The 17,468-nt window shown below is 33.6% G+C and overlaps 1 protein-coding gene across 2 annotated transcripts in view; it reads left to right on the plus strand.

Moving 5' to 3' along the window:
- Positions 1 to 13,308: 13,308 nt before the first annotated feature.
- Positions 13,309 to 17,468, plus strand: part of LOC123684446 (LIM domain only protein 3-like) — a 108,246-nt gene continuing 104,086 nt past the window's right edge. For both annotated transcript variants that reach the window (XM_045623718.1, XM_045623717.1), the window contains exon 1: positions 13,309 to 13,610. The gene's annotated coding sequence lies outside the window, so the exon portion shown is untranslated. The remainder of the gene's footprint in view (positions 13,611 to 17,468) is intronic.

The following is a 17,468-nucleotide window of genomic DNA, read 5'->3' on the forward strand; positions in this document are numbered from 1 at the left end:
CACATTAGATATGTTAACTCAAATCCATTAAGTGTAGTAAACAACAGTAGATACGAAATTTTTATTTCACTTATACAAAATACAATATTATGTCGTACTTACAAACAAAAAAAAAAAACATTGAAGAAATCAAAAAGTCACTCAACACTTCGAAAGCTTCTTTTCAGCGACATTCTTGAATGTTTTTTTAAACAGCCCCTTCTTGAACTCCAGCAGTAATCTGCCATCATGTGCATGTCCCATATTCCTTGGTAGCGTTCCTCTATAACTTCAATATCTTGGTGAAATCTTTCACCTTATTTCCCACTCATGTCTTATAAATTTTCTGGAAAACTGTCTAAGTAGTTTATTTTTATGCTCATATTGCACCCTAGGGATTTGAAACTATTAAGCATCTTGTTAACCAATTGAGCTTTATGTTTGCCTAGAAAACTGCAACAAATGATGTCCAAGCTTCTTGTTCAACTTGATTCATTGAATTAATGAAGGCAGGATCCTTAATTGATTGTCTTTTTTGTGGGGCTTCAAATATCCCTGCTTTGAGTTTTTCTGTCCTCAACTGATGCTTTTTTACCTATATATGCAAAACATGACCCATTCTTATCAAGCGCCTTTACAAATTACTTCATTAAGCCGAACTTCATATGTAACGGAGGAGGTATGATTTTTTCTCTTACTTACCCGAGTTAGGGGATTTAAAGTGACAGTGCAGGTACCTGATAGGCAATGGTTCCACTATTTATAGATTCACCTGGAATTTACTCAATTACAGACTGACAATACAATCATTGTACCTACATTAATGAATATATGTATAATAATTTTAGAACTCTCATAAATGAATATAGCGAATGAAACCCACATTGGTAGATAAGTTTAGGTATCTAAAAAAGCAGAGCTGATAAAGAAAAAAGGAATGCATGTACAGATTAAGCGTCCCAAATATAGTTAAAATCTGCTCTGAAATCCCAGGCATCAAAAAAATTTGTTGTTGTTGACCTATGATTTGCAGTAGAATTCTTTGATCCAATTATCTCTTTCATATATATAATATATATATTTTTTTTGGATATAAGAAATTTTCATTTACATACTCAGGAATATAAAAGCTGAAATAGATACAATATTCAAATTATGATTTTGCATCTTAATTCTACAAATGCCAACATTAGTAAATTCGACATATAATAGAAACGAGAAAAAATATCTTTAAACGCTTTCCAACCGAGGAAAATATTCATCAGTGATCCATTTCCGTTTTCTCATGATGTTCCTGTCGCAGATGCAGCCGAAGGGAAATTTATCTGAAAAAAATGCGTGTTTTGACTTTCCGCTCTCCGTATTGGAAGGTTAATTCGATTTTAATATAGCGGTTTCAATCGGAAGAGAATTAAGACCACCATCTCTGGCATCGTCTCACAGCATAAACTTCAGATATTGCACTTCCGGCGTAGCGAAAGAAATAGAAAACATTTCGATATTGAAGTTTTTATTCTGCCTTGCGAAGATTATTTTCGAATTAGGGGTATAAAATGCAGATATCGGTTGAGGGAAAGAATAACCCACGATGGAAAGTCCATGGGAAAGATGCTGTAAATTTAAAACAGAAAAATATTATATTTTTCCGAATGACTGAATAGTTCCAGTAATTATTGATAAATTTCAAAATAATTTTCATGTCTCATTTTCGCGAAGCCTTATTACTATTAAGTCCTGAAATTTTCGAATTTTTTTTGTTGGATACAGTAAAATTAGGCTCCATTCAAGCTATATTCTCAAATTGTTCGAAAATACTGCTTAAAACTTACGTTTTTAAAATAATTCGATTCTCCATAAATTGAAGAGTCTTAGGAAAAACCTAAAAAATTCGAAATTAAGGAATTTATTCAAATTAGATTTTGAAAATGAATACTAGAAGAACAGGGGTGAGTACTAATGACTTTAATGATAATCATTGAGAACTCTACTGGGTGTTCGTAATGAGACAATTCATTGATGACTTATTCAAAAGTTAATACTGAGCATACTCCAAATGGCACACCCTATATTTCTCTAATGGAAGAGATAATAAAATTTGCTACCTGATAAAAAATAGAATACATAGACGGTATGCCGTTGGGAATAAGTACAATATTAACTTTTGAATAAGTCATCAATGAATATTTTCATTTTGAACATCCATTAAAGTTCTCAATGGTTATCAATAAGTCATCAGAACTTACCTTCGTTCTTCTAGTAATCAATTTCAGGATTTCATTCAAATAAATTAGTTCAATTAGAATTTCCAAATATCCTCCAATTTATGAAGCATCAAACATTTCAGGTGGTGCACCCTGTATATTTTAGCGCTTTTGAGTTACGTGTTCTTGAATTTTCTTTGCAGGAGCCTCTGTTATTCATCTCAGGCATCTTTTAATTTTCATATGAAAACGTATTATTGAATTACAAATCACCCTGACAAATTAATTGAAGGACGTTTTATCGATTTCATCAAAAACTCCCTCAATTGTTTGAAAGTGGGACGCTCTATAGAAATCGTAAATGACTAAGTTCTTGAAGGTGCATTTTAGTACCTATTTGTATCTTCATAAATATTCGATTTCTCGAATAACTGATGAGGTGAAGAGAACGATATCTCCTATCTCTGAAATTCCGAATAATATACAATTATCGCATCATTCTCGAGTTTTTTTCAAGTCCAAAGAGGGCAAAATTCATTCCTTGTCTTTCCCCGAACACAAATTGAATAGAATTAACCATTTCATCAGATAATGCTGAAATGTTTCACTCTCGAATGTCTGGAGGAAAAGCCGTCTTTTCACAACAAAAGCTTCCTAAATCATTCCAGAAATGCATAACAAAGTTATTCTGTATTTCGTAGTAGTGTTCTTGCTGGAAAATCGCGTAATTAAATTTGATACAGCACATTAATTAGAAATTTTAGCCCGAAGTTATGAGGTAAGAGTTGAGCCCGCCTCGTTCGGCAAAAGATAAAATAAATTCCCTTGTTTGTGAGATTAAAAATTAAGATTCTATTAACTTTATGCGGAATCGGGGCGTCTTTAAATCAACTTAGGAATAAGCGCAGTCAATCTTGTTTTACTTCGTTCTCGACTAAGATGGCCGCAAGGATTTAACCGATGTTGGGTCAAGGGGTGCTTATCGGCTTTTGCGCGCGGTTTCGTTCGCGGTGGAACTGATTCATTTTGATATTTGATGGATTTCGTCCTAATTTGATGAAAATAGTCAACATAAATCATTGTACAGGGTGGGCAAATAAGCGAGGTAAGCGGCTATATCTCTGGATCCCCTCATCGTAGAGACTTGCGGTAAAAAATTTTACCACTAAAGTGTACAAGAAAACAAACATGAAATTGTTTTGCAGTTCATACCTCTACCGCTAGGGAGCGTAATAGCTACCGTCGAGTAGAAAAATGAATTTTACTCGAAAATGTTTCATATGAAGTTGAAGAAAAAATATCATCACTGTAATCCTTGGAAACTTCTCTATCTTTTTGAATTGTCACTTTCGATTTTACGACATCAAATAAGGGTAGGTGAAAGGGAGAAATCTGATTGATTGAAACGCCTGTAACTTCAGTTTGGCTCAACATTTTTGAGCAAATTAGATCTCGTCTGAAAGATAATATCTTGTTGATTGAGAACAAAATATAGTCATGATAAATTTGTTTTTGCTGCTTTCGATAGGGGGTGCTAAGTCAGAAGTTCATTGTTTTGTTCATTTTACTCTGAAATTTCTGCTGTAATGATAGGATTTTCTCAACAGAAACAGAAGTTCCATCAAATTTGCATGAAAACACCTGAAGGTCGCAAAGCGATAATTTCATGTGTTCTGAAGTTATGGCCGAAAGAAGATATTCTTCAACTGATGCACTGCGAAAAATCAAATTGTGTTTTAAGTTCTGACAGAAACAGAATTCCCATCAAATTTGTATGAAAAAACCAAAAGATCGCAAAACGATAGCTTCAGGGGTTCTGGAGTTATGGACGAAAAAAGATATTCTTCAACTGATGCACTGAAAAACTAAATTGTGTCTTCTTTCGGCCATAACTTCATAACGTCTGAAGCTATCGCTTTGAGACCTTTTGTTTTTTTCATTCAAATTTGATGGGATTTCTGTTTCTGTTGGAACTTAAAGACACAATTTGGTTTTTCGCAGTGCATTAGATGAGGAATATCTTCTTTCGGGCATAAATTCAGAACGCCTGAAATTATCGCTTTGCGACTTTTAGGTTTTTTCATGCAAATTTGATGGAACTTCTGTTTCTGTTAAGATAATCCTATCATTACATTTGAAATTTCGGAGTAAAATGAACAAAACAATGATCTTCTGACTTAGCGCCCCCTATCGAAAGCAACAAAAACAAATTTATTATGACTATATTTTTTCCTCAATCAAAAAGATATTATCTTTCAGACGAGATCTAATTTGCTCAAAAATGTTGAGCCAAACTGAAGTTACAGGCGTTTCAATCAGTCAGATTTCTCCCTTTCACCTACCCTTATTTGATGTCGTAAAATCGAAAGTGACAATTCAAAAAGATAGAGAATTTTCCAAGGATTACAGTGATGATATTTTTTCTTCAACTTCATATGAAACATTTTCGAGTAAAATTCATTTTTCTACTCGACCGTAGCTATTACGCCCCCTAGCGGAAGAGGTTTGAACTTCAAAATAATTTCATGTTTGTTTTCTTGTACACTTTAGTGGTAAAATTTTTTACCGCAAGTCTCTACGATGAGGGGATCCTGAGATATAGCCGCTTACCTCGCTCATTTGCCCACCCTGTACATCAGCGTACAACTTTCTCTCCGTCGTTTTTTCCAAAGTTTGAGGCTCTATTTTAAAAAATTGGTTATACATTTATGTGACTCAAAGTATTGTTCACCGCTGGCCACTACTTTATTCCATCTTTCGGGCAGCGTACGAATCCCGCGTCGAGAAAACTGATCATCTTTCGAAGCGATCCACGAATCGATTCAATTTTTTACATCTTCATAATACTGGAAGTGCTGGTAAGCCAGGACGTGTGCCATTGATCGAAATAAGTGATAGTCCGAGGGAGCAACGTCAGGAGAATACGGCAGGTCGGATAGGACTTCCCAAGTATGTCTTGACCACTTTCGCAACATGGGATCCAGCATTGTCATGCTGTAAAATCACTTTCTCATGTTTCTCGTTTCTCAGCTGTTCAAAAGCAAATAAACGCCGTTCAACATCTTTCGGCTTCAACTCGTACGGCACTGAATTTCTTTGTTTCTGAATCATTAGCGTGACTTTCAGGCGTTTTGAAATAGCTTGTTGCGTCACTCCCAATAATCCTGCTAATTTTTGTTGCTCTTGACACAAGTCTTGATCAAAGTAATTCCTCCGATTCAGCTTCTTGGAAAACCTTCTCTCTTCCACCACTATGCTGGTATTCGACGTCAAAATCACCGTTTTGAAGCGTTGAAACCACTCTCGGTACGTTCTTTCACGAATAGTAGCCTCACCAGCGGTATTTGAAAGCATTCGATGAGCCTCAGCTGCAGATTTCTTCAAATCAAAGCTGAGAACTAAAACCTCCTGCAAATGACTAGAATTTGGCTCGTAAGCTGACATGTTTAATAGAGAATAACAGAAATCGACTAATATTTCGGAAGCGTTATGTTTACAAATACCTAAGCTTATTGTATGACATCTACGATCTATTCATTTCGACTAAAATTTACCGCTACAGCCATCTATTGCAAAACGGCAAAAGCAAAGTTGTACACTTGAAGTACACTTATCAAAAAAAATTTGGGCGAACAAATTTGTCCCTTTCGTTCCCTGCTATGATTATTTTATTATTATTATTATTTTAATTGTGAAACATTATTTTATTTGAGAAATAAACTCTCTTAGCTTTCAGAAAACATATAATTTATAAGGGTTTTGTACGTTTCAATAAAAATAGTGGGCACCACATTTTCGTGGTTGAGGCTTGTTCACCTATACAGGCCTATGCAACACAAATAAGAAAAAAGTTCTGTTGAGATTTGTTTTTCATCATCGTCCTTTACTGTAGCTGACAAACAATGTTTAGCTATTGAATCAAGGAACGAGTCTCAAAGAAATGCCAGGCAGCTGAATTTATCGAAGTGTAAAGTGAATAAAATTTACCAAAGGTATAGAGAGATGAATTTGATGTATTTGCACATATAGCATTTGGAACACAACTACTTCACATTTCTCTTCAGCAAGGTCCTTATTGAAAATGCCCAATACATACTATTATATCATAATCATATAATGAATATAATTATATTGCCAAAATAATATTCTTACAACTACTATTTAAGTATACTAGTATACACTATAGAAAATAAATCATTATTAATACTGACGTACGTTTCGGAATTTTTTTATTTTTTACAAATTTTTCCCTATCAGAGCCTTTCGATAAGAAAATTCACTCAAATTCTCTCACAAGTTTCATCATAGATTCATAGAAACAAAATGAAATGTCAGTGATAAACCAGTGGCAAGTGGTTATGGACTAAAACGAAATTTTTTCTTGTATCTCCGAAAATTGTACAACTAGATGCCAAAGAAACTCACAAGAATCATCACAGATATGTATTTTTGGGAATTATAAACCAATATTTTAAGTACAAAAGTTGAAGTGAACTTCGAAATGAACTTGAATTGTTCCCTTGCCCGTGTCAAATCTGCGCCCCTGTTCGACACCAGGGGTAGTGCAGAGAGACTGTTCCCACGGCTCTTTCCTTCCCTTCTGGTCGACCTTGTCTAATCTGCCTTTTATATATACTTTTTACCAATATTTACCGAGACGTCAGCTCGGGATCTGCTTTAGCTATGATTAATATCCCCAGAACAGTTGACAAGCGCATTATATCGTCCATCCCTGTAGACAATGCCAAAAATTATGGTATTGTAACGGTGGGATGGGGAAATCATTTCAATTGCAATGAATGGTTACGGAATTTCTGATCTGGAAATCGAATTAAATGCCTGATGGTGACTATGCTGTCCAAGCGGTGTGAGCCGACCTTAATGGATGAATCCGCTTGTGTCGCGACAGCAAAACTAATTGAAAAATTTCATGAAATGGGGCCATCTGGTGGGTAACATGGAAATCACGGTGCATACAAGAATATTAAGGAATGAGGTTTAACATAAAGGTTCATCTACATCTAGATGGGTGACAGTGTGACCCAAATTCGATGCTCACTGAAAGCATCTCGGGAACTATTTTCTCCATTTCATTATTTTCCATCGTTTCATCAATATTTTCTAACTTTTCTTGTGTTTGTTTTTTTTTAGATCAGTATTATTTATTCGTTCGTTTGATCTTGTTCAGTTATAACAATAATTATTTTATCCATTCTATTCCATTTTTTGTGAATTCTCTTCCATTTTATTCTCTAAACTTCCTATATTTTGCTTAATTTCGTTTGTATTTTGATTTCTAATTTATTTTGTATTTGATTTTGATTTATTTTGAATGTCTTTGCTATTCTGTTTCATTTCTTTCCTGTTTACGTTATTCTTCATTTACATTTCTCCAATCATTGTTTTACTTCTTTTCCATATTAGCCCCAGGCGCCTATTGTTATGAATCGATTATATTGTTTTATATTTTCGAATAGATTGTTCAATTTGAAATTTGATATTACGATGCAATAAAAAAACCATAAATTTTGACTTTTCAAAATTCTACTTATTTTTCTCAGGGGTTTCTCAGGATCCAAAAAATTTAAATGAGAATGAAAAATTGAAAATGAAACTATTAAGTTTAATACCTCATTAAATTTAAAATTACTTATTTATAATTCTCCAATCTTCTAACTTCAAATTTTTATCCAATCCTCTTCTGTGGTATATACTTCTCTATATTTATGGAGCTTACCTTAATCTTCAATCTGATTATTTTCAAATTTTGATGACTTCTTTTAGTTTTAAATTTTCTGATTTGATATTTAATAACTTGATTTGAGTGTTGTTAACTGTACTATGTTTCATTACTAACTGACTGAATATTAGCCCCCCGTTGGGCGCCAATTGTTATGGATCGACTATATTGTTCCATATTTTCCAATAGATTATTCAATTATTTTACTCATTCTCCTTTCTATTTTTTGTGAATTCTCTTCCATTTTATTCTTCAAACTATATACCTATATTTTGCTTAATTGTGTTTGTTTTTTGTTTTCTAATTCTAATTTATTTTGTATTTTGTTTTCGCTATTCTGTCTTTTCTGATTGTCAATTAATTAATTAATAATGGTTTTCTCATACATTCTTCTTCAGCTACATTCTCTCCAATCATCGTTTTCTTTCTTGTTCCTATATTAGCCTCTCGTTGGGCGTTAATTGTTATGGATCGACTATATTACTTCATATTTTCGAATAGATCATTCAATTTGAAATTTGATATAACGATGCAATAACAAAACAATAAATTTTGACTTTTCAAAATTCTACTGATTTTTCTCATTTGTTTCTCAGGGTCCAATAAATCAATTTCAGAAATTAGAAAAAATTTAATTGAGAATGAAAAATTGAAAATGAAACTATTAAGTTAAATACCTCTTCTGTGGTATATACTTCTCTATGTTTTTGGAGTTAACCATCAATCTTCAATCTGATTACTTTCACTGTTCAATGACGTCTTTTATTTTTAAATTTTCTGAATTGAAATTTAATAACTTAATTTGAGTGATGTTAACTGTACTATGTTTTATTACTAACTGACTGAATATAAATTTTTGTTGTAGAATCCAATACAATATATCATGTTTAATGTTCTTTTGTAGTTTTTAACAAATAGTTATTGTTTACTGCAAATTGCTATAGATATAAAGTTACATATTTATTTTTTTTTTATTTCAGCGAACTTTTAGTAACCTACCTTGTATTATATTACTTAGTATTTAATGAATTTTCTATTATTCTTTCATAAGGTGGAATACTCGCAAATTAGTTTCAGGGTTATTTGGTAGGCGATGTTCTGGATGTGTATCTCGACGGAAATTCAGTTGTATTTTGAATATTTTTTTTTCATTATTTGGGAATATTCGTTGAAGGAGCAGTCAAAAATGAAACGACTGATCTGATTGGATGATCATTTTAATGTAATTTAATCAAGGAAGACATGACCCGGTCTACATACCGATCACCTAGTTCCCATACCGCCACCCCAATTTTTAATCGAAACTAATTTTTACAGTCGGTCGACCCCAGCTGAACTTTCCTATTACACGTATTACTTCCACCAAACGGGCAAGTCCCTTGATTTCAATCAGCCAAATCAAATAAATGCGTTACTCACGACGACGCTGATGGCCACCCCGCATTTCACTGAGACCGATCGCACAGTGAAAAGCAGTGCGGCACGTGACCTGTCGGTATCAGTGGCCGCAGCGGTCACGTGACACCCTATCGGTGCCAGATCTCCGCCATGATGGTTTTCGATGCGACTCGTAGTCAATGGCACATCTCTGCCATTAATTACCATAATCTTCGTCGGTGTGGCTACCGCGTCATTGGGAGGAAGTGGATCTGTTGTGGGGCTAGGGTTGGTGAGGTGTCATCGAAAAATTATTATGATAATCTCCTCTGGGAATGACTTCGTGGATGATCAGATTGGAGATCTGTATACAATGCTGGACTAGAGGGTTGTGAAAAGTCAATTCGTTCAAACGTGGATAATTGTTGTATTTTTCATTGCTCTTTTGTGCTGCTCATTTCGGATGTTAAGTTTGAATATCTAAGTCATCATAAGTTTACTGAGAAGTACTGATTGACTTGTGCCGAGTTGGAGATTAGGAAAATGTTCTGGATTTTAAAGTTAAGAGGGGTTTATACCACGTGGCATTCTCATAATCTTCCGAAGTTTAACTACTTCTCTCTTCTCCGTGTTTTTGAGATCCCACCAGTTTTCAGTATGAGTGAAAATTCATAAAGAAATGTATCTTCGGAAAGTTATATCATGCATATATTTGTTCTTCAATGAAAAATTCATCTGATTGTCTGTCGGAAACGTCCAGGAAGGTTTTGCTATGTGTTTGGTGGCATTAGCAGGGAAGTATCTACGAAAACCTGCTCTCCTAAGGCACAACTGTTAACTCGGAACTGTACTGTCAACAATTGCACCGTCTGAAGGAAGCAATCGCCCAGAAGCGGCCAGCTTTGTCCTGTAGGAGAGGAATTGTGTTTCATCAGGACAACGCCAGGCGCTATACATTGATAGTGTCCCGCCAGAAGCTCCGGAAGCTTGGTTTGTCGGTTCTTATGCATCCACCTAGCCCCAAGTGATTACTATCTGTCCATGGCGAACAATTTTGCTGGTGGAAAATTCGCTTCAACACAGGCTTCTGAAAATCGAATGTCTCAATTTTTTGCCAATAGGGACGAGTGCTATGAGAGAGGCATAATCATATTACCTTAAAATTGGCGACAAGTTATTCGATCATTCCAACTGTGAAATTTTTTGAACTTGTTTTTTACTGCAAAACTTTAGGAAACTGAATATGATATGATTTACTAAAATCCATCTTTCATTGAAAAAACACTTGACTCAGTAGGTACTAACAAAAAATCCGCTATTTTGCTAATTTATAAACCTTTAATTTCTATGAAATTCTACTTATAGATGCATAATAAACAATTTCAACCTTTACCTAGTCAGTGTTTTTCTTCTTAAACATAGATATTCAATTCTGGCATATAAATTTCGTGTTAAATTGATAGAAAAATATTTACTAGGTATAGTATCTGTTTATAATCAAGTAATTTAATCATATACAAATTCAAATGGAGATTCCGACGTGAAGTTCATCTTGATTTTAAGATTGTGCACATCTTCATAACTTCAGATACATTGGGAACACATTATATGGCAGTATAACTTTCATTCGAATATATCGTATTAAAGCAATTAGAGGACAAAGAAAAACCACCAGTAAGTATGCTAATTCCTTGGTCACGTGAACTATCATAATTGAATAAATAAATAATAATGGGACTCAAGACTGCACGCTACTTTTAAATGGGGCTCCAGAGTACGAATAAAATCAGAATTAAAATAATGCAGTTGTACGTTATTAACTCAATTTCAGTCCCGAATGCCGTTTTAATCTCAATTTGAATAGTATTTTTTGTTCCAGTCTGGACACTCTTTCAGGAAGTTTCTTTTGGACAACACCTAATGGAAAGAATTATTAGTCTAACTACTCAGAATGTTCTCTGGGGAAAATGAGTAATTTATATTCGGGAAAATCTAGCTGGTGGCATTCAGAAATGATGTCTCTTATTTATATCATACAAACTTGGCGGATTTTGATTTCCATCAGCATCCAGTGATAAGTTTTGGTCGCATCTCCGTTGAAATTCGTAACAAAGGAGCAATAGTTGGGTTTGTGCAATATTTCTGTCTGATAAGATTCTCTATGAAAAAATCGATATAGTTCTCAGAATCATAACAATTTATTTGTATGTATAACAGCGCAAATTTGAAGGTTCAATAATACATGGTTTTGCATAATTTACTGGTTTGGAAAATTCGGAAATATTCGATATTAAACGTTATTTCAGATTTCCAGACTCATGGTCCAGTGAAACAGCCCAACAACAAAAACTAATTCGTAATACGATATTGAATAAACGAGTGTTCTCTTTCAATGGCGAAGTGGGGACAGTCACGGTTGCGGCCAGTGTAGAGACTTGATAGCGAGTGTCAAATATTATTCTCTCTCCATTAGGATGCGATGGACTTTAACCATATTGGATGAAAATAAATACCACAATTTTATTTTATTGTATGCGAGGAATTTGTTTGAGACAATGAACTACACAAATAATTTCCTCTGAGAAAATGAGTATTTCAATATTACGAAAGAAATCGTGTAAGATCGTCAATGAGTCTTGTAAGTGATTGCCTAGGTTGAAGCTTATTCCGAAAGCAAAGACTAATTTTTCTACAGAAAAGATATTGAAATATTAGAGGAGCGTTGGAATACAAGAATCTTTCTTGATGGTGATAATGCTGATGAATAAAGTCGAATTTTTGGGGAAAATGTGTTATTACTGGTAGTGCTTGGGGCTCATTGAGTCAAGTATTACTATAGTATATAGTATTACTATAGTATATAGTATTACTATAGTATAGGTAAGCATCACGGCTCCTTTTCTTTCTGATTTTTTTTCTCTGTTTTATTATGTTTGGCTTCACTTGATGATTATAATTTTTTTTGTGGTTACTCAATTTTAAATTCGATATATATATTTCTGCTCTATAGTGTGCGGTGCATATATAGTTGATTATTCTGTGAAATTTAATAGTTCCTGGGAATTTACTCATAATCAGTTTATACTGTCGTAAGTATCCCTTTTGCAGACATTATGTTTTTCTTGTTTCTTTTTATATAAACATAATGATGTATCATAATTTGTACATTCTGCAAATAAATATTTACTTACTTACTTACTTAGGTTAAAGGTAGATATATCGAAACAACATTATTCAGTGAATGAAAGAACAATTAGATACTGAAAAATAGCAAGCTCAAGCCATATTAGTGTATAATAGTATTTTAACTGAATATGACAAAAAACTTGAAAACTAGGTCCAGTGCTATATCTAATCAATCTCAATGAAGTGCAAATACCTAAGTGAAGGGCAGCACTGTACGATGCCTTCACGAAACTTTAGTTTTATCTCTTTTGTGGTGATTTTTTGTGGGTTTTTCTTCACGAGTATTTATATATATATGTGCATTGTGCAAAGTAGGTACATATCATCAATTTTTCTGCGAAAATAGAAAAGTTACCAATATTTCATTTTGTTTTTCATTCGCAAATTAAAAATTTATTTACTTTCTTCCGAGTAGATTATTGTTTAAGGAAAGTATGTGAAAATCGGTGATTTGTAAGAAGAAATATCTCTAATTTCGTTTTGAACTGAGCAGCCACGTGGCAGTGTTCCCTCTTAAGGGAGTTTTCTCAATTTTTTTCATCTATATGGTAAAGTACAAAAGAATTTTTACTTTCATGAGTCACGTCATCCTTTTTTTACACCGACGACAACAAATAACCTACCAAACCAACGAAACCCCAAATGCGAAAAACCCTTGACCAATTTTTCCAACGATCCCGTTTGCTCTCCCAATTCTCCGCCAACTAAATATTTGATGTGATGAATCTGACAGGAGGTACGACACTTGTGTTATTTCACCCCCACTTATTCGAGGCAGGCCGAAGCTTTACGCGATGCGCGATTGTCAAAAGCTTCACAATTACAAGCTCACAAGCTACGATCGCGCTAAACGCTGCCCGATCAAAACACTCATTCAGAGTTTGCCCGTGCTGAGGTTAGCATCGCTTTTCCTCCGTGACTTCAGAAGCGCGCGAAATTTTCGAATTTCCAACGTGTGTATGTTCTTTGCCGGTTCCATTGGAACTTGTTGAATATTTGTGTGTCTTTTATTTGAACGTGGATCGTTTTTTGTGCTTGGAGAAGTTTGATTTGGCAGTAGGAGAGACGAAGGGCTGTTGATAGAACGTGTTAGCCGGGTGGAAAGACAAGACTTCACCATTAAAGCTGTAAGTGGACTTTTCTGGTCTTCATTCTCTTAATAGATTAGGAATTCGAGAAATGTTTGAAGATAACTTTAAATCATTTTTATGGGCTTATAATCTTCCAATATGACTACATTGGTTCTGCAATCATGAATGAAAGTTCGTACATTATGTCGTTAATGTTTATATTTTCGAGTTAAAACACATGCTAACCTATTTCCTCATTATTGAGATGCACTTATACACTAAGAGATTTATGTGTTTAAATGAGCTTAGTTGAGTATACTCCACTTGATGACGAACATGCACTTAAAAAACCTCTCAGTAACCAGATTTCGTTCTACTTTTTCTTGTATTGAAGTCAAAGATTGACAAACATGCGATATCTTTAAAAAATGTAGATTTATTCATTTATACAACTATATCTACCCCCAATTAGGATTATCAAGTCTAAGAGAATATATCCAACGAAATTCTGAGTGAATCCATCAAATTCATGGGACCTCAACATTGAAAGATTAAAAGCTCAATTATGTAGTCAATTATCAAGGTACACAATTTTGATTAACGAAGCATCATTGTTTATAAATACCGTGTTTATATTCGATATCAATGTGAATCAGTTTGGACTCCTATAATGAGGTATTATTTGATACGGTGTTGAGTAAATGCTGCCAGAATTATGATTTGAGTGGTTGTAAACAGATTACTCAATTTGCTTCGTGACTTAATGAATTTCTTGATATCAAATGAATGAATGCGTTTACGCTCAGTCCTCCGAAACTGTTATTATGTTGCTACATTCCCCAAAAACATCGTTATGTGTTATGATGTTGATTTAGAGTATTTTGTAGAAAATCTAAAGCAGTTGAACTTCGCGTGTTGTAGTTTGATTACTAATTCATTTGCTACACACATACCTATTCTTCACTTATGGAAAACACGTTGTTGCTTCGATAATGTTACACCATGTTATTATTATTGTGATTGATGCGTCCTCATTGAGATGAATACTTACTCACACAGCTCGGGTATTAAATATTGTAATTTACTGAGATTATCTACACCAGACTATTGTGTGTAGGAGGAAAGATATTGCATACTAACTTGAATCTTATCAGCATTCGTATGTTCATTAATTTTAACTGTCTTTGCAATAATTAAATGTAATAACATGAATGCACGTTTTTCTGTTCACTATCGGTATTCAAATGGAAATTCAAATTGAGGATTTTCGAGTTCATTCTGATGAAATTGTTACTTGCTTTTGCTTTTAATTGTCAAGATTCACTCACATTGTTACAAATTATTTGAATTAATGTTTTTGATTAATGAATTCAAATATTTCCATTGACGACTTAATAAGTGAATTTTTGGCTATTTAAAATAACTACACCATCTGAAATTTTTAGAATACTTGAAAAATATTCGATGAACTGTTTCCAACTATAACTTTTATGTTATTCTAGTAGAATGAGACAACAATAAATGCTTGATTTTTTGGTGTTTCTCCGTTTACTAAAAATGTGTAAGACTATTCTTTGGCCAACTTGATTACCCGAGCTATCACCTAGTGATTTTTTTGGGATATTATATAACCTGTATATTGGAATAATTCAAATGGATAATTTTTCTAATCCCTTCGAAATATTCATAATTTACGTTTTGCTATTTTTTGAATATCAAACAACATCTTCGAGCTCATCCTAAGCAGACCCATAGAAAGTTCAAGAAGATGAACAAAAGGAGAAAAACCGAGTATTTCTGTGACAGCAGATCTGGTCGTATTGAGGTTTTGCCTGTAGGTAAAGAATACCAATTTCAAGCTTCATGCAAAATTTTCTGTTGTTCATAGAAAATTCAAGTAAAATATAAAAAAATAATGAGAGAAGCACTGACAGGAAATCAGCAACAAGTCAGAATATTTCAAATTTCTGGCTAAATTTACTGATGTCATCAAAATCGTAAAAATAATAATGATAATTGGTCCTTATTGCAGTTGACAGAGAAAAAAAATACATCAAAGTGATTGAAAAATATGGCAAAGGGCGAATAGAAAATGGATTCTAACATATGAAATGAATTCTATATTTTGTTCATGATTATTCATGGTCCTCAAAATTTACCCGCATCTGCGATCGTCACTCAGAAAGAGGTGAAATATTTTTTGTAATTCTCTACATTCGATTTGAATGTTCAACAAAAGGTAGAAACCTATTATCACAATAAAAACAAAAAACTCTGCGTATTGGGTTTGAGATCTGAATTACAAGTTTCCTCAAAAAAAAAATAAGAAACCTAACGAACCTATATTTCGAATTTGATCTTAATATCTCAAAAACTGAAAGAGCTATGCAGAAAAAATTAAAAAAATTTTGAAATATCAACACTCTGTAGTTTGGTAACGAAATTCTAATTTTGACCTGAAAAATACGCACCTGAAATCTTGATACCTACTGAATTTACAATGATCTTATATATACAGTTCTGTCGTTTTCAAGGGTGCAATTAACGCATGAATGAACAAGCGTTCTAAAGCTTCTGACTTCACGTCAGTGCTCTCGTCGTTTTTTTTTTCAATATTAGAATTATTGAAGTAATCTATGAAATAAGAGGAAATACTAACAATTGTGCAAAATATGCTGTTTTTGCTTCTTAACCATCGAAAGTGTTTAATTCAAAAAGAATTGCGAAATTACTATTATTCACACAATTATTATCGTTCAATTGTTTCGTAAAAATGAATTACCGTTCTGTTTTTATGGGAAGCACGCTAAAATCGATGCCATTCTCTCTAGTATGTATTTTACTCGACTGTTGGAAATCGAACTGAGCGAATTGCTTGGAAAATAATTGCTTGCTTTAGCTACTGTACTAGTTCTCACTTCGCTAGGAAATTACTCAATAATTAATTTCATACTCCTGGAACAAATCGATTGATAGATACTAATTACACGATTCGAAAACGTCGGACGTAATTTGATATCATTTCCACAAAAACTGGTTCTCCATTCAATTTCATGTTTTATTTTCGTGAGTTACTAATGCGACCACTACTTTGTAATTTTACGGTTAGTTACGTCACAGTTGGATGTTTAATGGAGTATTCCAATTTGGTTCCGACTATATACATTTCTAGTTTTCAGGATTACATTTCTTCGATGTACTGCTGAATGATTCGGTTCATTATTTCCAATAATTATAAAGGTTCGAAATCATTCGAGGGAAAAATAATTCTGTTCGTTTTCCGTCCCACTTCAGCTCTTCTAGGAATTATAACAGTTACTTGCATGAAATTCTTCACAAATCCACTAATACCATAAAATAGTACAGCTGAATATTCTCCTCGTACATGCAAGGTTTTCCAATAAGAGGTTTCACTTTGAAAAGCTCGCTATCTGGGCAGCAGTCTCTTATGACTCTGTCATCTTTTGACATATGACAAGTGAAAACTATGCCATCACTGAATATAGAAAGATACACGGTTCACCAAAGTACTGAAATTGTTAAACATTATTACAAAAATTTGGAAACTTTTGCAGTCACAGTTCGCAAAATTGAAGCACTTTTGGGTAGTAGTGAAGCACCTTCTGGGCTGGCAATTGGGGATTCACGGCTTGGCTTGATTTTCAAGCTACTTTGCTTGAGCTTGACTTGATTTCAAGTCAAACTCAAGTCAAGTAGTAGTTTTTCAAAGTCAAGTCAAGTATTTATTCATCAAGTACTTGAATCATATCAAGCTCCTTGATTTTTAGCAGTTATATTGTGTAGTGTCACATCAAATTAAAAAATGATGAAATGAGAAGGAACCTTGCAAAAAACACTTTCACTTACTAAACTTATTGTATGAAAGAACCGAAAATATCAACTATTTGAACTGAA

The sequence above is a fragment of the Harmonia axyridis genome, chromosome 7 (genome assembly GCF_914767665.1).
Source record: "Harmonia axyridis chromosome 7, icHarAxyr1.1, whole genome shotgun sequence".
Lineage (NCBI taxonomy): Eukaryota > Metazoa > Arthropoda > Insecta > Coleoptera > Coccinellidae > Harmonia > Harmonia axyridis.